This window comes from Dermacentor andersoni, chromosome 8 (assembly GCF_023375885.2).
Source record: "Dermacentor andersoni chromosome 8, qqDerAnde1_hic_scaffold, whole genome shotgun sequence".
Taxonomy (NCBI): Eukaryota; Metazoa; Arthropoda; class Arachnida; order Ixodida; family Ixodidae; genus Dermacentor; species Dermacentor andersoni.
Window position 1 is genome coordinate 81,376,731 of NC_092821.1, and position 24,640 is coordinate 81,401,370.

Consider the following 24,640-nt stretch of genomic DNA (forward strand, 5'->3'; position numbering starts at 1 on the left):
TTCGGCCAGAAGGCACTGCAAATACGAAAGGAACATCAAGCGGAAAGCCAGAGAGGCCGAGATAATCTCGTGGCTGGCGGCAATGGAAAATAAACCTGCTATGAGTAACTACTGAAGAGGAAATAACAATATCGGGAAAGAAACAATCTATTATAACTCAAAGAGAAGCTTATTACTTTCTGAAATGAGCTCGGGATGCCTTAGAACACGCACTTATACAGCAAAATATAAGAAGGAAGAAGCATGTGCTTGCTGCGGTAAAGCTAGGGAAACAATAGAGCATGCTTTACTAGAATGTGAAATATCTCCCCAGCAGTAGATTTAGGCACCACTGGCCTATATACCATTAATAAAATATATCCAGAGAGGGAGATTAAGATGGACTGCAATGATTGTAATGGCATCATTGGAATCAGACATATGCTGGCGGGGTGTCCTGCGACTCTCCCCAAACTCGTTGAAGAATGGACACAGTGGGAGAAAAGGATTCAAAGCCCATTGTTTCAGGACCAACTAAGGGCAGTCCAGGGGGCCCATGATGTCGCTGAAAGGCTTGGCCTGAGTGCCAACATGGGAGCGGCCCGCCTTGGCTTGAGAAGTCTAGCCTCCGGACATCATTACAATAAAAGTTTTCACACACATACACCACTGGCCTGCTTGAAGCCCTTGGGTTCAGCAAGAGCAGAGGGAAAGTAAAAATGTATGCAGTAAAGATTGGTAAGCAGCGAATGGAAGATTGGTGGACAAAAAGTAGGGAAACGTCAAACAACAGAGGCTTTCAAAGACAAAGTTCAGAAAGTTTGGTTATGGGAAGTCATCGTGGGTTTTTTTTTTCTTTGTTAACATAGGTAGAACATTAGGCAATACAAGAGCTTCATGGCGCAACCCACACATCTTTCCAAAGGGGACACTCGTAGCACCTATCCACCTCCGCTAGGCTAGACATACAACTAAAACATGCAATCACCCACCACTCCACCATGTGGCTTAGCGGGGCAACTTGGAGCGGGGTGGACCGTAATGACACTAAACTAAAACATTCTAGTGAAAATCACATCTACGCAAATGTTCCATGACAGATCGGATGACAAATGAACACCCAGATATTGCGAATACCGAGGCTACGGGCATGTTTTATAATTATGCAATTGCATAACACGGGTTTAGCTGTAGTCCCGAATCTGATAGCTTTTGTTATATTAATGTTGATTTCCGCTTGCTTACTGCCCCACTTACGGAGATTGTCTAAGTAAGATGGAAGGTAGCAGGTGTCCTCAGGGTTAGTAGATCACGCAATCATCAGCAAATAGTCTATGAAACGCCTACCATTACTAATATCGTTAATATAATCTAAAAACAAAATAGGCCTGAGCATGGAACCTTGCGGTACTCCAGATTTGACATGATTTAATGGAGACAAATGGTCATTGATGAAAACTGATTGCTACCAGTTAGTTAAAAAGATTGTAGTCCACCTAGTTATCCTCACATGTTAAGATCTGTCAGTTTATGAATAAGCCAGAATTGAGGAACCTTGTCAAAAGCCTTCACGAAGTCTAGAGATATTACATCGATTCGATAAAAAGAATGAGTGGAGTTATGCAAGTCATTAATTCAAATCAATCGTGTAAAAGTCCATGCCGACTGATAAAGAAAAAGTTATGTTCTGTAAGAAACTTCATTAGAGCAGATGAAATGATGTGTTCGAGAAGTTTGCAGCACATGCTGGTTAAAGAAATTGGTCTGTAATTTGATGGGTTAGACGAATCACCATATTTAAATATGAGAATTATGCAAGCTGCCTTCCAAACATTTGGGACGCATCCCGTGTCAATACATTGCTGAAAAGGCTTGGCTAAAATGCGACATATTGCAGGTTTGGATATCTTAAGTTTAGGGCAGATGCCATCACGGCCAGGAGCAGAGTTAGTTGGAAGACAATCGATACAGGACTGTACTACTTCAGAAGCGATATTAATGTTGTGCATGCTTGAATGCAAAATAGGGGCCTGAAAGCTACTAGGTACAGGAGTCTCGTCCGTGAAAACGGATGAAAAAAAACTTGTTGAATTCAATAGCAACACATGCCAGAGAAAGAATGTTACCATCCTTAGATAACGGTACCGTCAAGTTCGATAATTTGGGTTTCCTAAATTTTTGTGTCATTGCTAAGCATGTCTGAAATGTCATGGTTGAAAAATTTATCTTTGGCTGTTGTTACGGTCCTGCATAAGTGTGCGTGCTCACGATAGGGCCTTATGACGAGCCTTATGGATCAATCGGGAAGGCTATCAGCAGCAGGGTTTCCGGAATCAGTGCAAGTTTCGGTCGTCGAGGGGCTGCTAAAAAGGTGCAGGTCGGATAGCACAATTCAGGACACGGCAAATCAAAGGACGGAGCATAGAAGGAAAGTAGCGGTAGTGCCCTACCTGCATAGAACGGCACATAAACTTAAGAAAATGGCTAGCCGGGTGGACACAAAAGTGGTCTTTTCCGCACCAGAAAAGCTGGCAAAAATATGTCGATTGACAGACCCGTACCGTAAGCCAGCTGCCGGGTGCTCTACGAATCATCGGAAAGCGCCAGTGGGATGCGCAGAAAGTGTTGTATATGAGCTTCCGCTGTCCTGTGGGAAGAAATACATCGGACAGACAGGGAGATGTCTTAATGACCGATTACGGGAGCATTGCAAAACTGTGAAAAATAAGCAAATCGGTCATCTGTCAACCCACTGTCAAGAATGCGGCTGTGCGCCGGTCTATGAATCCTGTCGGGTTCTTGCAAAGCACAAAGATAAAGACGTGCGAGAGATCATTGAAGCGCAGGCTATCTGGCGGAATAGAGACACGTGTGTTAGTGCCCCTTCAATCGACCTGTTAGATAAGGAGACGGCTTTTTTGGATGGATAAGATTTGGATGAGGTGGCGCCACTGTGCATGGTTTATATAGGTGTACTTCCTAAAAATCAAGTTGTTGAAGTTAGCGCATTGTGTTGTCGTCTCCCTTCCGTCCTTGTTTGCTGGCGCTAAATATGCTTTCGAATTGACACACATGCATCACAGCGTTCATTTTTTACATCACTGGGTTTTCACGAGGACGTGACGTTTCGGGAGGGCGCTTACTTCATTAGTGGTATGGTCAAAGACAAATCGTGTTGTTTAGTAGAAGCTTGCCAAACAGAAGTTTGAACCTTTCAGTGGGCTTCTGTTTGGAACGTCCGAAATCTCGGAGTTTCTGGACTGCATCCTCATTGAAAAATCCTTATCAGTCCACATGAGACGATTCAAACCTTTTTTAGTTTAAATGCATTTTTCAGTATGTGTTTTCTTCTTTAAGTTTAGGAATTTCACAATTACCAGCCAAGTATAGCCTTGTCTTTTCTGTCCTATTCTATGGGCACGCTCAATTTCACCAGCTGCAATGCCTAAATATTTAGAAACTAACTCAGTTACAAGCCCTTCCTTTTCCTGCCACGTCTCTGAGTCTTGCTCAATGACTGCTTTAAAGATAAGGTTGTTGTGACGCAATCTGTTACTGAGGTCGTCTACCACCAAACTTGTGTTGCAATTGTCCTGATTTTATGCTTTCCAGTTTGTCCTGGGTGTCAAGCATATGAATTACCTCGTGACGCCAGAGGTTCCTTCCATTTAGGAAAGAAGTTCAGTAACATTCGTTTGGACGTCTTTTACTTTCCCTAGGATGTCTTTCTGAAATTTTCCATTACAGGCTGCTGTATCCTTGAAAATGAGTTGATAATGACATTGGGCTGCGTGGAGATGAGCAAGTGGTACAATGCTTAAGCGTACTTAAGTCCCAGAGGAGTTTCTGCATGAATTTTTCAATCGTTTATGAAGGTTTCTTACCTATTCAAAGAAAAGTGTTTGCAACATACTGACGTGGTACTAATTGGCTGCTGCTGGCTGTTGGCCTTGGTGTCTTCCTTTGCTGTTGAGCAGCATTTAGTGAGTGCACAGTAATAATGAGCTGCACCAAATGGCTACACATTACTGCTGTACTACTCGAACTATTCCAAAAGGGCGAATTTTTCAGCTCCAACATGCACCATGACTACTTATTTCCTAGCCCAAATCCTTAACTGGCTAGGCCACCGCTGCATGCTGACACACCACCCACTGTGGGTGTGGGCTGTATTGTATTAGCCAAGTCTCAGTAAGACAAAAATAACTGTGGCACTGTTCTTTTTGAGCTTTGTTATTTAATGAAAAGGCTTTGAATTCAGGCCACCAGTGCCACAATAAAGTATTCCTATTCCAGCCGCACTACTTGTTAGAGCTGCATGCCACCTGCACTACTAGCTGGGCCAGTCACTTGAAATCCGTGGACTATAAGGTTAGAGTAGAATCAAACAGAAGACATTTTTTTGATATACTGGCTTTGGACATCCCCAAATTTTTGGGATGGGCCTGCTATAAATTTTACGTATTCATAACATGGGAAGGTTATGACGACATGTAACCCAGGCAGGCAATGCTTTTGGAAACGAACTTTAAACTTTGCCACTCCGACAGTGGTGAATAGTGATCTGTTGTCATGTTGAGCAGTACTACTTGCATCTGACCGCTGGATGTATTGTGTCACTGTTCGTTATTTATTACATGTGCTTATAACATGTGCTCCAAAAAGATGTTCCAATCATTGGTGCAATCTACTAATACCAGCTACTTTCGCAATGTCTCTGTAGGCATCTCTTTAATCCTTTTATGTCTAACACGATACACGAGGACTCCCCTGCAATCACTGACACAGAAATAGTACAGTGTAGTTCTAAAACAAATGTGCTTAACTCATATTGGTGACAACAAATAGTTTAACATTGGTGCTATCATAGGTCTGGTTTGCGATTACAGTCGATGTCTTGTGGTTGATTATAGGAGTTCTTTAACAGCAAGGTCCAGCATTACTAGAGCTTTGTTTAAAGGGCAGCCACTTGGACAGTGGTACGCTTGGACTCGGGTGTAAGTAGTTTAATATTGATGCATAGGCTTTGAGGTGACCAGGGTCAGGCTAGTGTATACAATTTTTATCCTGTTCTATTTTCTTTCGCATCACTCGCACTTCATTCAGTGTTACTGCATACATGGTGCATTGAATGATAGGAAGGAAATAGAATAATATGTATAATCTTGGCCAAGATGGCCTTGGAGTATGTTTAAGCCCAACTTTAGGCACACATGATTCCCAGCTTGGGTGAGCATACCGAGATAACTGTCCAGGTTGAGGTTCATTCCGATATGCTGTTAACGCTTCTTTGAGTAATCGTATAAACATGACTGAACAAAAATCTCTGTGGTTTTTAAAAACCCATCAAAGCCAGAGACTCAGACTGGTGGTCATGATACGGGCATTTCACGATACCTTGTGAAGCATAACTTCCAGACCGGTGACAGACGAAGTAGAAATGCTTCTTTTTCAGGTGGCCGCAAGTCTCTGTACCTGTCCTTGCAATGAAGTGACTGCGTGTGTCTTTCTCCACCTTTTCCTTCAATGACTTGAAAGCTGATCAGGATAATAAAATAAAGCAAATGTTACATGTATGCAGTGTGTCAAGGGGAATCAGTTTATTGTAAGCCCACGTTGGCTGTGCAGAATATCTTATGGGGTAATTTAGAAGAAGAAAGAAGATTAAGTACCCTGGACACTTGTTATGTTCAGTCTGCATTTCAGGGTGTGTAATGCACAGAACTAGCGTTACAAAGTTGAATCGTAGACATGTTGTGGAACTCAGTAGTTATGAAGAAGAGGTTCAGTGACATCTTTTCTCTTTTCCTGATGAGGATCAAGCATTTGTTTTTCTCAGGGCAAAATTTTAGAGCGAAGCATAATGGAATTGAAGAAAAAGAAGATATAAAAAAGTGACAAGAATGATGTTGCTTCTTGTACATATTTAAACTATGCTTTGTTTGAGTACATTTTGCAGCTTTCATACAGAGATCAAACTCCTGCGAAGACAGTATGTATAGAAACTGTAAGCTAATTTGCTTTATTAACTTGAGGTTGACACTGTGACATGGCATCTAATTATAGCAGCACAAAGTGACTGCCATCAAAATTTTTTTCGTGAGCAACGCCAAGAACTGCATGAAATGACAACTGAAAATGACAACTCTACATCTTACAAATTTCCGTTCTGAACGAGAAAGAAAATACAGAGAATCATACCTTATCTATAAGTTCAAGGCATTGCAACAAATAGGCATAAACATTTCAAAAGGAGCTTTATAATCTATCCGCTATGCTAAATTTCAAGCTATAGGCAACAACACTTAGTTTGGTTTCTTGGCGTATCCTTTTTTTCTTTCCTCTTCTTTTTCTCAGCCGGCGTGTCAGACGCCGTTGACATGTTTTAACTGAACAATTAGTAGATTTAAATTTTTTGCACATTGGGAATTCAGGAAATATAAAACTTCGACAGGAGCTATCATTAGAACTAGTGTACAGTACTTCTAGCACTTCTTTAATCAAACAATGCAAAATTTGCGCTTTGGTTGACTCAGCATTTACTTATTGTGTTAAGATTGATATGAAGTGCTACTTTGTTTTTTCTGCTGTGTGTACATGTTTTTAGACGCAATCCTTTCCATTGTATGGAGTTCTCGCTCACACAAAGCCATGTACTCGATTGCAGATCGACCTTAGGCAGAAGTGCAATCTCATACCTGTGCACTTGCCTCTATTCATTAGTGTGCAATACCGCGCAAGCCTGTGCATAACTATACGACGACTGTAAAGCATATGAAAGCTCCAGCACCAGTTTAGGGCACAAGATTAGACCAGATTTCTTGAACAGAAAAGCTGATTTAACACATTATTAATGTACAAGGAGGCTTGTCCATGCTACCTAACCTGACAACTATTGCTTCTAGACCCTAAAGAATGCAGTAAAAAAGAAAAAGTAGGTGCTTGCTGCAATGGGGAGAAACAAATTTTTCCTGTACCATACTATAGGTGCTTACCCATTTCCAAGTTTGCAAAGCGAGTGCTTTCCTGCATGGCATGGCCACCACTATGGCTAATATTCATGCTACCAAATCTGCATATATTGTATCGCATGGTTTACCTTACAGAAGTTGGGAACTAGAAGCAGGGTTCATACTTTGTATATTTGTTTTCTTTCTTTCATTAGTTAAAGTAAAAATAGCAAATCATTAACTTCATTCATGCTCCTCCAGTCACTTTTCTTTTATAGAATGTATTCTAGGGTTTTAGCGCTAAAACCACGATTTGATTATGAGGCATGCCATAGTGACGCAGTCCGGATTAATTTTGACCACGAGGGGATCTTTAAAGGGACACTAAAGCGAAACAATAAATCAGTTTAGACTAATGAAGCATTGTTTGAGAACCCTGCAGGCAGTGATTTCAAAAAAATAGTTTGATTATTAGATGAGAAAATGAAGGTCGAAGTATCAGTATTTGAATTTCGCGCCGAAACCCCAGTGCCGGTACGTTAGCGTGACGTCAGGGATTCCAAAGTATGTTTTCGCATTTGGGCCGCGTTGGCTGAATAAAGGTTCCTGAAACTTGCCATGTTTAATATTTGGTTCCTTTAGAACTCAATATAGTCAATCTGTACCGCTATATATAATTAGTAGGCCCTAGAAGATGCCATCAAAATCCACGACGTCACAGCCCCAGGTGCGGGAACTCAAGTAGGCGTCGCCACCCGTATTTCGTTCTTGCGCTTTTTCTGGCTTACCAAACGTCTTATCATTGTAACAGTGGTGTTTTTGGTGTTGTAGAACGGTAATTTACTGATGCAGAAGAAATAATTTTTCACTTTAATGTCCCTTTAACGTGCCACACAGGCGTTTCTTGCATTTCGCTCCCATCTAAATGCGGCCGCCGCGGCGGGTACATTTTTTTAAAACTTAAATATGCGATTCCTAAATAAGATCCATCAGCAATGATTCTGCGTTGCTTCGATTCAAAACAGCAATGATAAGCATGCAATTTAATGTATGATGGTATAAGTTGCAGCCAGTGCATGGTCAGATAAAATGTTAAGCATGAAAGCACCATAAATGAGCACATTTAAAGCAATAAGTGAACAAGTGAATCGTTCACTCTGCAAGCCCGTAATGCAAAAATAACAGCTGCAGCGGTAATCACGCGTTGCTTTGAGAGAATAAGCAAGTGTCTTACCTGGCATTGTCAGAAAGTGATACCTCTCATATTCTGGCTCGAAGAAATGCACGCTGATATGGCGGTACTCCAGTTCTTTCAAAGTCAGGGCTACTTCACACTCGTCGCAGTTGTACTTCGGGTGAGTGATTTTGTGCACAAGTTTTATGTGCCTCTGCAGACTGCGATTGTTCGCTAACCGCAGGTCGCAGTACTGACATTCAAAGGAAGCAACTTTCGCCATTGCGAGACCGCGAAGAGAAGCATGGGGTTTCCTAAAAACCGATTACGTAACTATGCTCAGTGCGTGCAAGCGGGCCTTCTATATCTGCGGGTGCTCTGACCATGGAGGAAAGAAAAAGCTGAGAGATGCTGACGTCACTCTTTGCGAAGCATGAGTGACGTCGGAAGGTGTGGCAGATATCCTCTCTTGTGCATATCTCTCTCCTCCGGCCCGCAACCACGCACGAACTGCGTGGGCTGCACGGGCGCGCCTGTAGCAATCCGAAAGCATCTACTATTCTGACAAAAGATGCAATCGCGATGTAACGTTGGCGAAGTCTGACTATTCTGCCCTGGCATTGAAACAAGTTTAAAATAAACTCCTCACATTAGACCGTCATGTTGGACTCCGCAACTTTTGCGGGATTTTGTGAAAAGCAATATGGTTTATTGGTCCAGCCAACTGAAACTGTCCTGATGGCTTCTAGACCCACCATGTTGTATTAGTGGTTTTGGCGTTGCGCTGCGAAAGTGAGGTTGTGGGATCACATCTCGGTCGTGGAGGCCGCATTTCGACGGGGTTCGACGAAGTAAAAATGCAATGCCCGTGTACCGTACGTTAAACACATGTTAACGAATCCCGCGCGGTGAAAATTAATCTGCAGTTCACCGCTACGGCGTGCCTCATTATCAGTTCTCGGCTTTGGCACGTGAAGTGGCTGCCTAGTTCCTGCGTCATTTTAGATTACCTTTATCGTTCATTTCTACCTTCGTTTCCTCTGTTTGGGCTCCCTGGGGCTAGACCATAGTGGTTATGGCTAGACGCGGCGATGAAAAAATCAACGAGTCTAGAAGTTCAGGACAACATTCATTTGGGCTAGATGGTGCATACTTGATTTAGGAAGGAACAGCGCCAACGAAGACGTTCACAAGTGGGGAGAACGACACAGGACAAGCACCATGTTAAAATTGGCTCCAAGGCGCTGTCAATACAGGTTAAGAAAATGTTAGTAAGCACCGGGGCGACGCAGGATCCAATACAAATCCCTTGTCTTTGTCGATAAAACTTGTTCTCGAAAGAGATTAACGTCACATCAAGGTAAAATTCTAGCATTTTCATAAAATTATATATTGACACGCCAGAGGAGTTTTGGAACTCTACTGCACTGTTACTTCCTATAGCATCTCTGACAGAACGAAATAAGGCATCGTGGGACACAGAGTAAAACAAGTCTTCAACATCTACTGAAAACACATAACCATTGGAAGTACATCCCTCAAGAAACCTAACAACATCTTTTGAACTCTTTGTGGCGTACGGATCTTGAACTTTAAGGGATGTAAGGTGCTTTTGAAGAAACTTGCTTAACACAATCAGCCAAGTTCCATTTTCGCTGACCACTGTTCTGAATGGCACGGACAGTTTGTGCGTTTTGGCCGTAAAGAACATCGAAAGGGCATTGCTTTGGTGTTACCAATGTCATTGGCCAGCGTGCTCAGATCTAATTCTTTGCACATCACAGCTGCCTTGCCTCTCACTCGCGTCGCACTAGCTTTCAGAGGGATGAAGTTCTTTGCAATTGCTTCGCCGGCTCTTTTTTGAAACTCTTCCTCGGTGAGCACCACAAACCCACCATCCTTGTCAGCTTGAAAAAGCCGGAGTCTATTCTTCCTGAAATACGACACGACTTTTCCCATAGAATCTTTGCTAGTCAACGTGTTAGTGCTGGTCGTAGATCTTATAAGCGTATTCACACCATCCAGAAGGCATCTTTCACGGTTTTCTTCCAACGCCTTTCCTGCTATGCGCCTATTAAGCGCCAGGAACTCATGTGCTTCTATCCGTGGCTCGTGGCTGAATTTCGGACCTTTGTTCAACACATGCCTGACATCGTTGGGAAGATCAACGTCTCCGATGACCGTCACCAGCCTTTCCGGGGGCTTCTTGTCCTTCTTCAGAGAAGACGACCGTAAACACTGGTTCCGTGTCTGAGCCCATCAAAATATATATGTATATATATATATATATATTATAGAGAGAGAGAGAGAGAGAGAGAAAGAACAGCGCATTAGTAACTCCCAGTTATGGATATCCATACATTTGTTCCCGCGAGCAGGCATCATGTAATGAATGATTGTAGACCAAAAAATATTTCGCGTTTCTTTCCGGATAAATACATGAACATTAATAATGCCTTGGTTTTCATACTTATTAAGAAGTAAAGGAACATTACAGGTTAGCGATTGCATTAGATAAATTGTTAGCCTTTTTGGCATGAGCCATCTATCCTGGCTGTAGTCCCGACAGTGATTTTACAAGTGAAGAGACTTTGTTAGAGGAAAAAAAATATGAATAGAGTAAAGGAAAGCCATACAGATCTGGCAGTTTGAAATCGCGTTAAATTTGGTGAAAAGTGGTGATGTGTGGAGGTATGGAACGTTAGCAATAATTCCGACGTGCACGTTTCTGAAGAAAAAGCTTGTGTTAGTGTTCACAGTGGTGCCCCACACATGCATGCAGTAGTTAATATGAGACGCAAATAGTGCCTGGTAAATTTGTAATTTCAACTGTTCTGGAAAGAAATAATATTTTTAAGGCCGTTGTGGCTGGACCATCCCAATGAAGTGGAAAGGAGCGCGTTCGCTTTAGGAATGACATCGCAAGCCTCCAGACCAGAGACAAACAGGCTGGTATGATCCACATATAGAATGGTTGTTGCCTCGCTTTCTGCAAGGGTTCATCGAGCAATAAGGTTCCCAAAGAGCTCCAGCCGCACGGGAAGGTGCGAGGTGAAATCCGGCAACACTCATGCAGGCGGCTGTTCCCCCACTCTCCATTCCCCCCAGCCGCACTTTGCTTCGCTGCACCGCTCATTCTTGGCTCAGCAGCCGTCCGATATGGAGGTTCCCATTGTTGATCGCGCCAAGTACGAGATTTGTTCCGCAATTCGCTTTTTGCACGCCAAGGGGACTCCCCCGTGGATATTCATCATCAGTTGACAGAGGTGTATGGCGACAAGTGCATGTCCGTTCAACACGTCCGAAAGTGGTTTAGGGAGTTTAGTGCCGGTTGAAAGAAAGTCCACGATGAAGAACGGAGTGGAAGACCGTCAGTTTTGAAGGTGGTTATCAAGATGGCCCGACGCAAAGTGCTTCGGAAGAGGAGGATCAACATCTGTGAACTTATTGCTCAGATTCCTGGAAGTTCTTACGGTACAGTGGAAAGAGCTTTGACTAAAGTATTGGGGTATCAGAAGTGTTGTGCTCAATGGATACCGCGGCTATTGACATCAGACTACAAGGAGAAACGCCTTGACTGTGCTCGCCAGTTTCTTCAAAATTGTCAAGAAGATAAGGAAGGATTGTTGGACTCCATTTTTATGGGAGACTAAAAGTGGGTGTTTCATTTCACTCCTGATATGAAATAAAAATCCCAAGAGTGGCGTCACCCAGAGTCACCAGTTGCAAAGAAGTTCAAACTCCTTCTGCTGGCAAAGTCATGGCCACTGTTTTTTGGGATCATAAGGGAGTACTGCTGATCGATTTAATGGAACGTGGGACAACAATCAACTCTGAGAGTTATTGTGCAACACTATGAAAACTCAGGCAAGCTATTCAGAACTGCCGGCGAAGACAACTGGCAGCCAGTGTAACACTGCTTCACGACAACGCCCGACCTGACGTCTCCTGTCAAACCCAGGAACTTTTGACAAACTTTGGGTCGACTGTCATGCCCCACCTACCGTACAGTCCGGACCTTGCACCTAGTGATTATCACTTGTTCCCCAAGCTAAAAGAACATTTTAGTAGCCAACGCTTCCGGAGCGATGAAGTCGAAGAGGTGAAATGCTTCCTCAGTGGGTCGGCGGCAGACTTCTACGACACTGGGATACAGAAATTGGAGCACTGTATACAAAAATGCATAGAAAAAGATGGCGATTATGTAAGTTTCATCTTTCCAATAATGTAAATTTCTATGAGAATAAACAATGTTCTCTACTTCTAAAATTGATGGGAACCTTATTTCTGGATCAACCTTCGTATGTCTATCATGTCATTAACGTAAATGTCGAAGGGGACCTAAAATGCTGCCCTGTGGGACACCTAACAATATTGCCGTCCAAGGAAATACTATTTCCAATGACAACGCATTGCCTGCAATCAAGCAGATACGAACACAACAAAATATGTCATTCCATGTACACCGTTTGCAGTCAACTCTGTTATTAGAATCTTGTGTTGCAGACTGTCAAAAGCCTTGCTGTAGTCAATAAATATCCAGACTACTAGGTTTCATTTTTCTAGCTTCTTGATTAACACCTGCTGAACAAGCAGTGCAGTTTCGGTAGAGCAGGTCATCAAAGCTATTTCTCCATCGCCAGGGTTTGTGTCATGCTCTCCAACCATGATTCCTCGCTCCTTTGTGCCCTCCAGAGGGGCACGGTCATGGCCCCCCAAACAAGGGGCTTAAATCACCACAGCAATGAAATTGCAATTTTTCGCTTTTAATATGCTTCAGTGCAATACATTGCATAAGCTTCCCTGCTTAACTCAACTGTAATGCGGCAGAGGTGACTTTAGGAACACTTTCTAGACATTGCAAACAATATGTGCATTCTGGTCAGAACTACACCTGACTTAACATTCCGACACGTCGGCATATGGATGGCCGTTGTGCAGTTTAAGAGCACGAATACGCATGCTGGTTGTGGCTTGAGGAAATGTGATTTCTTAAACAAGTTTCAATGCCAATGCCCTAGACTAAGCTTCACCGCAATGCAGTTGTGTTATGCACTGGAGCTTCTGTAATGTATTGCGGTCCATCATTGCAGCAACGTCAGAACCAGCTTTGAATGGGTGTCATGTGAGTTATTAGATGTCTCGGTGCTCATACTGTGACAGATGACGGCACATGTGCGCATGTATGGTCGGGAACATGTGCAAGGCTGTGTTGCAGTCTCGTATATGGAGCTTGCAAGATGGGCGAAGCAAGGGCCCAAATCACCACAACCCTGCCGGAAATAGCTCTAAATCCCTGCCTGTACACTTCTTAAGGGTTTCGGTGCTTTTACCGTAATCGGAGATTGCACATATAATACTATATTTTCAAAACTGAGCTCATTGGAACATCTTCCTGTTCATGCTATGCACACAAAAATGAGGAATAAGGGAAAAATTATGCAGATCCCACACCCTGTGGGAATTGATGTAAGTGAAGCTTTCCATGCTGGATGCTCTGATTGACGATAATTAGCAGTGTTGATGGCTAAAGTGTAATTTCTTCAACGTTTAGGCTAACACGAGATTGGCGAATTGATGGTAAACGTTACCTTGTGGGCACCACTGCTGTTTGTCTGCGTAATAGGCAGAACACACAGGGAGAGGTGTTTGCATGAGGCATTGTTGTGGGCCATATCTTATAACCCGAGAGGGTTAAGTGTTGTCATTTCCTCATATGGCACATCGCGTTATGGCAGAAGTTTTAAACTTGAATTGGATTATGGGGCTGTACGTGCCAAAACGACACTCAGATTATGAAGCACGGCATAGTGGCAGACTCCAGATTAATTTTGACACCGTGATGTTCTTTAATGTGTCCTAAAATCTAAGTGCACATGGGTTTTCTATTTCGCCCCCGTCGAAATGTGGCTCCCGCGATTGGGATCAAATCCATGACCTCTCGCAATGCCATAGCAGCAGAGCTAATGCAGCGGGCACAGAAGTGTTGATTTGACGGTCAACCACTTCTGTAGTGTTTCCTGGACGCTGCAGTGTGCTTTAATTAATGCGGCTCTGCTTCTGCACGCCGTGTGAATTGCCCGCTTGACATATTTTCATTGTGTTTATTTTTTCAGAAATAGCAGCAACGTATTGTATTGTGCCTTGAACATAAGCACACCGCAACCGCTGTTGTATGTTAGTGGAGTTTCCTTGCCTTCTCATGTCACTTCCCCCATCTTATATGGGAACTGCCTCTTCTCCTCCCTCTTCTTCTCTCTACAGTTCTATCTGTGTCCCCTCTCGCCTCGCACATAAGCGCTGCAGTTTCTTCAGTGCTTCTGAGGGGAGTCACGGATAATTGCAGCTGTCAGGTGGCTAATGTGACAACGGCCAGGGAGCTCCAGAGGACATTGTGCACATTCGATGCGGTGGGGTGAAAACAAGCTTCTCCCATCTCCTTTCTTCTCTTACTTGTGCCTGTCATGTATATACACACTCTGAACCCCCCCCCCCCCCCCCCGATGTGGTGTGTGTGACATCAGCAGCAGTCCACAGCAGCAGCTGGAGTGGGAAAGTCAGAGGAAGAGACAAAGAAAGCTTCACTTTAAAACAAAATGCGTAAAGGTTTCTATGCTTACCCAATGAGGAAACCCGTCCATCACGTAAGATGATTGCTTTCAAGATAAGGCCCGCATGAGCGAGCGAATTGTAAGATCGGGCCTGCGCAGCCGTGCCATAAGCAGCGGCCGCTGATGTACAGTTGATAATGGTTTGCATCGAGAGGAGGCAGCATCATTGACCACATCTACGTATGACGTCTACCTAACGTGACAGTTCAATTACGTCACGTAGAACAGCACGCATTGGCCAATGCTCATCTTCCATGAAGCAGCAACATCATCCAAATGCACCATAATATAAAAGGAGTGAACAGTGCTACTACTGGCCTCTGCTTCATACTCATGCTGGTCTCAGTTTAACATTTTGGTGTTGCAAATGCGCTTCTCCATTTCATGATTTTTTTCGTGGAGTTTCTCGCAATTATATGAAACGCAGCAGCATATGACGACACAACAGTAGGTGATCAGTCGCAAATGCTTATGCATCATTTAGATAACTCCCACAGGATACTCTGCATGTAATTTTATCTTTTTCCACTTTCAGTATGCTTCAGCGCTATGGTATGCTTGACCGCGTAACCTTGCTATGTCCAGTGTTTGTGACCCCTTCCCACTGTTGGTATACTTCATCACAATGCTAAGTGCATGGTTGAATGCATAACACCACTGTATTGGGATGAAGCTAACTTATGGGTCTGACATTACAGTTTTAATTTAGCGTACGCAACTATAGCGTATGCTATACGCTAAAGTATATATAGCGTATGCTAAGCAGCACGCATTTCTTTAGGTTGAGTTGGCCTGTGAGATGTTCAGATCTTAAAGGCCATGTGCCGTCATTGCGGCTATCTCCCGACTGTAGCTATAGGTGGTGCTAACATGTCGGATGTTTCTTTCGTTAGGTTTCAACTCACTCGAAACGAGAAGCGATCTCGAAAACACCACAAGGTTATCCATAATACTCTGTCGTCGAAGCAGCCTGAGACTAAGCGAAAGCCATTTACACAGTCAGTTGCAAAGAACGAAGTCCATTTTACAAAAGCAACGCCAAATTCAATTCGAAGCTGGCAGCCGGGGCCGCCGCCATGTTTCACGCAAATTCCGCAAACCACGCAAAGACACTAATGCTAAATCTGAGAAATAGTGCGCGTACGCTATACGCAATGGGTCGTTTAGCGTTCTGCGCATGCGCAGTGATGACCCACTATTTTATAGTGTACGCTAAACTAAAACTGTCTATTATGCAGCACATTTTAGATGCTTGCTGGTTTTAAAGTCCGAAAGCTGAGATACAACAGCGTCGCACACTATCACGTGAGGAAAACGAACCGCTGCATGCAGCAAGTAGCATCAGCATAAGCACTAGATTACAGTTGAACAGCGCTACAATGAAGACCACAATTAATTTGCCTGTAAAACAAAGAAACTTATGCGTCCCTGGCGGCTGATTTACGTTTATAAAACGAATGCCGCACCAGTGCCGCCACTGCCCCGCGAAGATGTCACCAGGGTAAGCTGTGCGCTAGCGCTAACAGCAGTGTATTTGAAGAGCATGCTGATATTACTAGTTCTGTTGCCCTGCTCCAGGATTCACTCACCTCGTGTGCTACTTGTTGTGACGGATCAACGGCTGACGAATGCATGGATAGGCCGCGAATGTCAACGAAGGCGACCAAAAATTTTGCAGCAAGGGAGGCTTAGGGGCACTAGACAATCGGGGGCTTTGCTTTGCATGGTTCCTGCATTTGGTTGGAGAGCAAGCTGGGAACCTCAATGGAGCATAGGGTGGCTACAGTAGAACGTGCTGTCAGGGATATCTTGCAGAGAAAAATTAGCGGTCTATTTCATTAAGTCTCTCTTGAATTCTTGTTAAAGATTTTCTTTTGTTGAAAGTGCTTAGCTATTGTGAGCAGTGAGCTGCGCAACCTTTAAAACAAAGTGACCTGCATAGCAAAGGATTTTGAAGGTGCGAGCACTTTGTTAAAAAGGCGTTTGACTACATAGATACATTCAGAGCAGCGCTTTCTACCCTTTAGCCCATGCAGAATTTGTAGGTCCTATTTGCGCCACCAGGATCTGCCGATGTACTGCAGTGAAGCCTTTAATATGTGTCCCAATGTCTAATGCTACGGAGTTCAATATATCCATTTAATGTCTGAGCAAGTTTGATGTATGAAGTTTCATATACATGTAATTCTCTTGGTGATTCACCACCTGTTATTTAAGCACTAATTCTATTTATAATTGTTTCATATAACAAGGTTGAATTGTAATGAATTATTGCTATACGACATTCTTTCCATTACTATAACTAATACTCTCAAGCTTGGAATCTCCCAGCTTCCTCATACAGTTGGCCAATGGGACAGTGCACCTGACACAACAAGCCATGTCGTACACTTACTCTGTGCATATTCACAGCCCATGCAAGCTTGTGCTGAAAGCTTGTTGCTGCTTGCAGAGGTAAACGTTTCACTTGACTGTTGTAATGATATCGCTGACTATGTGATGGAATAAACAGTTACTCCACAATAAAACATAGTATGAAGCCATTTTGTAAACATGAGCTTGAAGTAAAACTGTGCCATGCATCGTCGAAAAAGGAAAACAACATTACAGGGATGAGGATACTTATCGTGGGCTTGTCTCTATAGCTTTTATGTCTTGCTTTGTCCACATTATGCTGCACAGTTTTAGTTGAAGCGGTTATTGGCTGGCAGACGTCTTCCCATCATGTTACTACGAGTTTTGATGAAAGCAGTCTTGGCCAGCCTCTCTACCCCTGGTTCTCTGGCTTAGGTGCTGGTGCCTCCAGTAGTTCAGATTTGAATGGGTGCAAATTAATTTTCCCTCTCAGTGAAATCATACCAACTTTCCCAGGTTACCGGGCTTCTACAATTCCTCCTAAGTTGAACTTGTTCAACAGCTTTACCGAGTACTTTAAGTAGGCAGTGTATTCTATGTCGTAGGGCAAACAGAAAATTAGCATAAGCACTCTTGCTTTCAGGCTGCCATAGACTTCGAGTTAAAAGTGCAGTCGAGATCAACATGTCCAACCTTGATCCCTCCAGCCAATGTGCCAGCCTTCCCTATGAGCCACTACTTGCGAAGGTGAACATACCTTCTTTGTTCCATGCAAAACATTTTGTTAACTGTTTCCAGGAAAAAGTAGTTCAAGCATAAATGGCCAACGCATGCTCTTCATACCAGGTTGCCATGTATAATGGAGACGATAGGAAAGTACAGGCCAGCGTCGCTGTCCCAGATCCATCCGGCAGCTTTTCTGTCACAGGTCCATGTGCCCTAACTGCTGGTCTTCAATGGGAGTTGACACTGTCTCCTTCTATAGGGGGCATTTTCTGACATGCTCTTCTGTGAGAGAATGCCGCATTCATAAAAAGAAACAACAAAGATTGGACACAAAGTGGTGCAGCTCATTAAAAGAAAATTACTTGCTGGGTTCGCCACTGGGCCGTATGCGTCGGCGCTCGTGACTCGACAAAAAGCAGCCGCAGCGGCACGCGCAAGCTCAGGCTTCACATAGTTTCGCGCCCATCGCAAGAGGGGCACCTCACGGCTACATTCGGATATCGCCGGCGCACAAGGAGGAAGTGCAGAAACATGCACGCTTGTAGTCTCAGAGGGACGCGCATGCGTGCAAACTCGATACCATGGGTGCACAGCTAGAAGGGAAGAAGGGTCGTTTTGCCACACGCTTGCGCACCCTGTAACATTTTGTGGGCGAGTGTACATGCTAGACATGTCTGTAGTGCTTATTTTTGAAATGTGATCCTTTGGGATGTATAATACATATAATATGCATCTTAGCTTTGTTGTGCATTAAGAAGAATTTTTTTTACAAATACTATATAATCTGAAAAGATGAATGTTTCTTTAGATTTCACACATTTCTTTTGCTACATTGTAAATGTATACCCTAAAAGATTAGTGTTTCGTATGTTATACGTTTGCCGATAGGAGACTTACTGCTGTCATGCGAGGGCCTTCAGGCACATTAAAGCTGTATGTTGCAGCTTTTCGCCTGGAGGACACCCAACAAAGTTTGTTGGAAATAAAACCATTTCTGGTATGGTAAGTCGAAAATTCTATTTCAAGTCGCTGCCTCTAGACCCTTCGTGCCAACCGCCATTTTGGCAAGGCTGTGTGATGTCTGGGAATAAGGCTGCTTCGATGGATTTCAAGACCAGATAGCAGCCTTCCTTCACACACTCTGGCACCAAAAAGGGCAGCACAGGTGTCAGTGTTACTTGTGCTACAATTCCTTCACTTGTGCTATAAATAGCAGCAGCAAACTGCCAAGATGCAAAAGCAAAACAATGAATGAGGGCCATAACGTATTTCCCAGCTCCTGAAATCAGTTCCAGTTTTTCCAATAGACAAAAGCATGGCCTTCAAGATCAGCTTCGATTACCAGTGGGAACAGTTTCCGAGGGTGCCAATTCATTTCATCAAGACTCAGTGTTGCCACACTGCTTTTGATTGAAGTGTGAGAAAAAAATATTGAAGTGAACGTTTTCTAACACATTGAATGCAGTCAAATTTTCTTTCTGTTATGCTTTCCTTTTATTTCAAAGCAAAAAAAAACCAAAAATCTAAGAAAGCAAGAAGCAAAACAGAAAGAAAAATATCTCAGTATAGGGCATCATTGCACAGTGTTGTGAAACCAGATGTGCACGCCTGTGAGGGTGATGATTGGCCAAGTGTGTGCACTATACATTCAGTGATGCTACAGGCATGCACTCTGCTGTTTGCGTTTCATTTGACGCTGATAGTACATCCACACAATGTAGCCACAGGGACAAGTGAGCAGTCAAGTGAAGCTTTTTGAGATCATGTTTAGTTGGATCATGCAAATAAAATGCATTAATTAATCATATGCCATTAAAGATACAAGCACAAGTACACAAATTACTGTGCATGACAGGAGTGGCTGCGAAGATGTATAAGGCTCACACAAAGGCCGGACAGCAGACAAAGGACGATGATATTTAACTCATTTCGCCAGGAAAAATGACTTCGAAGTTTGTGCATTAAGTACGAAGAAAATCCGAGGATACCTAAGCACTTCTTATGAGTTGTGAATACTTTAATGTCCAACTGAACGCCACTGAGCAGTCCGAGTTATGAACTCCTCGCGGGCAAGCGGGCACGTTAAGACGCTTGGCACATATTGATTTAGCTTAGCCTCACCGAGGCGCAGTTAGAACACACACAAGAGCTTGAGTAGACAAGGAACAGGTGGTAACACAGGCTTGCGAGAGGGAAGGTGATGTTTTGTCGTAACAATGCACTCTCCCCTCGCGAAGTAGCGCAGCAGCAGATGTTCCCCTTCACTCGCTTTCCTCTGCTGAGACACGAGCCAGCAAATGCAAGCTAGTGTCATGAGCGCGCCTCGTGTGCTCACATGGCGTCACAGTCAACGGGAAATTAGGCACCGTTTTGCTGCTACAGGTGCTGCCGGCTTTTTCACTGAAGGAACCATTTAACATTCTTGCATAAAAAAAAATCCTGTCACTGACCACATAATAAACAGCAATAAAGAAATTCCGTTAAAAGTATTGCATCAAACCAGCTCAGAGCACGAAAGATTGACCAAAGCTGTCAGGCTTGGCTGCTGAAAATTAATGTCTTGTAGCAAGGTTTAACGAGCTAAAATGATATGCAAGAATACTCAGAATGATGCGAATGCTCAGATGCTAAGCTCTGCTCTTGTGCAGGAGCTTGGCAATGCAGCTGGCATAAATGCCAGTCTTCTGACTACTACTCTGGTTTCATGAAAAGTAGGTTATTCTGGCAAGAGTATCACTGCAACATCACTGCAGTGCATTTTTACTTCACAGTGAGTAAGTACACTTTTACTTCACTGTGTCAGATAAACAAGTCGACAGACGCTTGAAGTGGTTCAACCACGATTCACAGCTGGAGAACAGGATAGCAACCATAGAATTTGGCGAGATGATTAGACAACAGGCAAAGGAGAGTGGACAAAAGTTGGAGGTGAAAGCTGTTCTGTTTGACTGTGGCGAGGTGTAATGGAGTCGTCAAGCAACAGGCAATGGCGATGGTGCTTCCTAGCGTGCTGATATTGTTCTGGCTGCAAGGCACATAATGGTGATTACTGCATTTTATAGTGTCCCATTTTTCTTTAGAATGACAAAGTATTTAAATTTGTGTATTGGTTACATTTGCAGTGACATCCAAAATCCAGATTTGTACTGGGCAAAGACAATACTTAAAAATTAAGTTCAGTGGTTTTACATGCCAAAATCATTAAATGATGATGAGGGATGCAATAATGAGAAACTGGATTAATTCTGACTACCTGGGTTTAACATGCACCCAATGCAAGGCGCACAGCATTTTTTGCATTTTGCCCCGATCGAAATGTGGCCGCAGGGGCTTGGATTTGATCGCACGGCCTTGGGCTTAGCAGCCAACACCAAAGCCACAGCACCAGTAACATTAAAACAAAGCAGTGATTTGATAAAGCGTGTAAGAGCACAACGGTTTTTAAGCACTGCTTCATGCTAAGGTCTAAGTTCGGTACTGTCACACAACAACCACAATAATGAGATGAACAACGGGGGTAAAATGCTAAATTAAGCTGCAAAATTATGAAACAAAAGCCTTTGAAGCTGTGAAGTTCTTTAGGAACTTGCAAGGTGTGGACATTTGGACATGCAAAGGATGTAGCCTTTGGAAACAACTTGCCAAGTTAATTAGTTGTTTTTTACTAAAGCAATACTTCATCACAAAGCAAATAGCTATAATTTCAGTATGCTCCAAGACTGAATGCCCTATGATGAAAATTTCTATTGCATTTCTAGCAAGTTATATGGAGCAACCAAAGGTAAGAGACATTTGATGCTAGTGTTCAATAAATTTCAGTTATTAGACAGCACTCGTCCAGTGCCCTTCCATGTGTCTTCCATTGCTTCCGCACTGATTAGTAAGTATGATGCTAGTGACTGCAATAGAATACGCAAAGGCCGAGAAAATAGCAATGGCAATGAAGAGCTATTGCTTGAACAAAAAAAAAAAAAAGAAAGCATAGGTGTAGTGCCAAAGCAGAAAGGAGAACATGAACGAAAAGTATGTGCAAAGTCATACATGACAAGAGAAAGCAGCAGGCAAGATGTGGTGAGCAGGGGGGTGGGGGGTGGGGAGGAGTATTCTGTAAGAGCCCACCTAGTGGACTGTCCATTTCGGCCGCTACTGATTGGCTAGGGCTGCTCGTCTCCTCCTCTCACAGAGCTGAATCCAATCAGCAGTGGCCGAAATGGACAGCCCACTAGGTGTACTCTTACAGAATACCCCCCCCCCCCCCCCCCCCCAGGAGAAAATGATGAGATGGATTCTTGCCTTGTGAAGTGCAGCAACTGTTCTTTTTTTTTTTTTTCTGTTCAGAGCGAACGTGAGTGAGACTGGAGATGTAATGGTGATATGAGGCTTTGATGTGGAGATAAGCTGTGGTCTGGGATGAAGCACAATTTTGGTTTCCAGCTGTGGATGAATTTCCAGGAGACCCTGCAGATAAAAGTTTTTTTAGCAATTAATAATTCACGTATCTGGCGAAGGAAATCATTACAGTGAACATGCGGCATAAGCAATAGACAGCCAGGCACATATAGCAAAAGACAGTGCCACTGTAGAGGAATGGAGACAGGGAAGAGCAACAAAAAGTGATCAAGCATGTGCAGGGAGAAGGGTACAGAAAAACTACAAGGGATCACACAAAGGAGATCAGTTTGACAGTGACGACAAGAGCAGCACTTATGAGCACAAATTTCAGAAGAAAGTAGCAAATTAATTGGGTCATAAGTTGCCAAAGAGCAAGCACTTTCTGTCACGAATGCTACTGATGCCAAGCATCAGTCCTGGCGCTGTTAAGGAAGTGACGGCGCAGTTGTGGCAAGGGATAGCAGCAGGTGTCTCATAAAAATGGCAGTACCGGGCAGTACTGGGCTACAGTGAGCCAAGTGTACCAGCCTGTGCTTCTTGAAATCTGTCGCCTATGTCGAGTTGAAATGTACTGCTAAAGTGGGTGTACGTCGGAAAGACTTTCTCGCCCGTGCGGCGCTCGTGCCGAGTTGGTGATGACGGATTATTGATTTAATGAGCCATCTTTCGTCTCATTAAAGATGTTTTGCGTCTCCTCCCGGGCGAGGAATAGGGGCCATAGTGTAGACCAGGCATGCTCTCCTGAAGCAGTACCTTCGCTCGTGCAACGCTTTTTGTACGCTGCTCTCTGACTTTTAAATGGAATATTTGAATGGTCCCCTTCGATATAAATAAAGGTTCTTCAGCAAAACCATGTGCAATAAATCGGTAAGCGGGAGCCGCAGAGCTAGCGAAACGGAAGCAAAGCAGGCAAGTCGGACGTACATTTAAATTAAATTATGGGGTTTTACGTGCCAAAACCACTTTCTGATTATGAGGCACGCCGTAGTGGAAGACTCCGGAAATTTCGACCACCTGGGGTTCTTTAACATGCACCTAAACCTAAGCACTTAGAGCGTTATTATAAGCTCAGGTGCTCTCGTGAGGGCTCCGTTTGCCGGTGACGTATGCCGTTCTGTCGCAGTACTGGTAAAAATCCATTGTATCGTCGGGACGAAAAAAGCACCCCGCCACTTCTATAACACCAGTCGGAACACTGCGGCCGCCATCACGTTTCAGAGTGGTCTACGGCCATAAATTGCATAACGACTTTCGCTTTTCCCAGCTACAGGGTGCTAAATGTGTTTCGACATGCAGACATGCATGTTCACGCGTATCTCTTGAAGGGTGCAGTATGCACCGATAACCAACACATCATTGACACGGCGTAATGCTTTGGCATTACGCCGTGGCATTAAGTTATCCGATTGGTCCTCGATATCACAGGTTCACTGATCCCGTCGCACGTTCCGTATGTTACCAAAAAGCGCAACAAACCTACCGGCAACATCCAAGGAGACGCAGGAGGAACACTTATGCACGACGCATGGCACGCACGGCTTCGTCAAGAAAGGAGACATTGATTTGAAGGATCGCCAGCCAACACACGCCAAAATGCGCGCCTAGGGACAAACGCATACGGAACAAGCAAATCGGCTTCTCCTCCGTAGTACCTAGGCAAAGGGAGACATTTCAGGCGCAAACGCCCCCAGATTTTCTCTCTCGCACCCGCTGAAACGACTGGCCAATCCCGTGAACTGGCGTTTCCTCTAATGACCGTCTCGTAAAAAAGACAATCGACTGTAGCTCCGTTCATTCACTGCTTTACCTATTCACCGCATGAACGCTTCCCTTCCGCCATGATTCGCCGCAAGAGTCCGCAACCAGTGTTCACAGCGTTGCCAGATGGATGAAGCTTGTCGCGCTAAACTGAGTTAGCCACTGAATTAACTGTCTGGAAAAAGGCCCTCATCGTTCCATTGTAACTTAATGGAGCGGATGTTTGTTTGAACAAAGTCCTATTTTCTTGGCACTCCCATGCAACTTCCAGATTAGGTTCAAGCATAATACAGTTTTTAACGCCTACTAGGAGTATACTAACAAGACATTGTACACTTTTCTTTTGTCTTTGTTAACCGAAGGTCCTGCACGTCGAAACCCGTTTCTGCTAAACCGTCGGAATAGGTGGATACTGGCGTTAACAGCGCAAAACGTAGACGGGACACGAGACGAGAAGGCGACACCACAAGCGCTGACTTTCAACAACGTTTATACGTGTTTCTTTCAAATAAACGTCGTTGAAAGACAGCGCTTGTGCTGTCACCTTCTCGGCTCGTGTCCCGTCTACGTTTTTCGCTGTTAACACCAGGATGAAAAACCAATAAACCCAAGCTGCTATTCTAGGTGGATGCTGACTCACCATTATTTTTCATCAATTCTACCAGAGACGAGAAGGATAAAAGGTGTCGGAATGG

At 43.8% G+C, this 24,640-nt stretch overlaps 2 long non-coding RNA genes across 9 annotated transcripts in view; one reads left to right on the plus strand and one right to left on the minus strand.

Annotated features, from left to right (window-relative positions):
* The window catches only part of LOC126538731 (uncharacterized), a 55,939-nt gene extending 38,033 nt beyond the window's left edge, over window positions 1–17,906 (plus strand). The window contains exon 4 of one of the 2 annotated variants that reach the window (XR_011896059.1): window positions 17,713–17,906. This is a non-coding gene — a long non-coding RNA (uncharacterized lncRNA). Of the gene's footprint in view, window positions 1–14,367; window positions 15,488–17,712 lie in introns of those variants that run through there. The other variant, XR_011896057.1, reaches the window with a different exon arrangement.
* Window positions 1–23,780, minus strand: part of LOC126538689 (uncharacterized) — a 54,379-nt gene extending 30,599 nt beyond the window's left edge. For 3 of the 7 annotated variants that reach the window (XR_011896061.1, XR_011896065.1, XR_011896066.1), the window contains exon 1: window positions 5,377–8,111. This is a non-coding gene — a long non-coding RNA (uncharacterized lncRNA). Of the gene's footprint in view, window positions 1–5,376; window positions 8,113–8,163; window positions 11,483–17,912; window positions 18,078–23,667 lie in introns of those variants that run through there. The other 4 variants (XR_011896062.1, XR_011896063.1, XR_011896064.1 and 1 more) reach the window with 4 other exon arrangements.
* Between the last annotated feature and the right edge of the window lie 860 nt (window positions 23,781–24,640).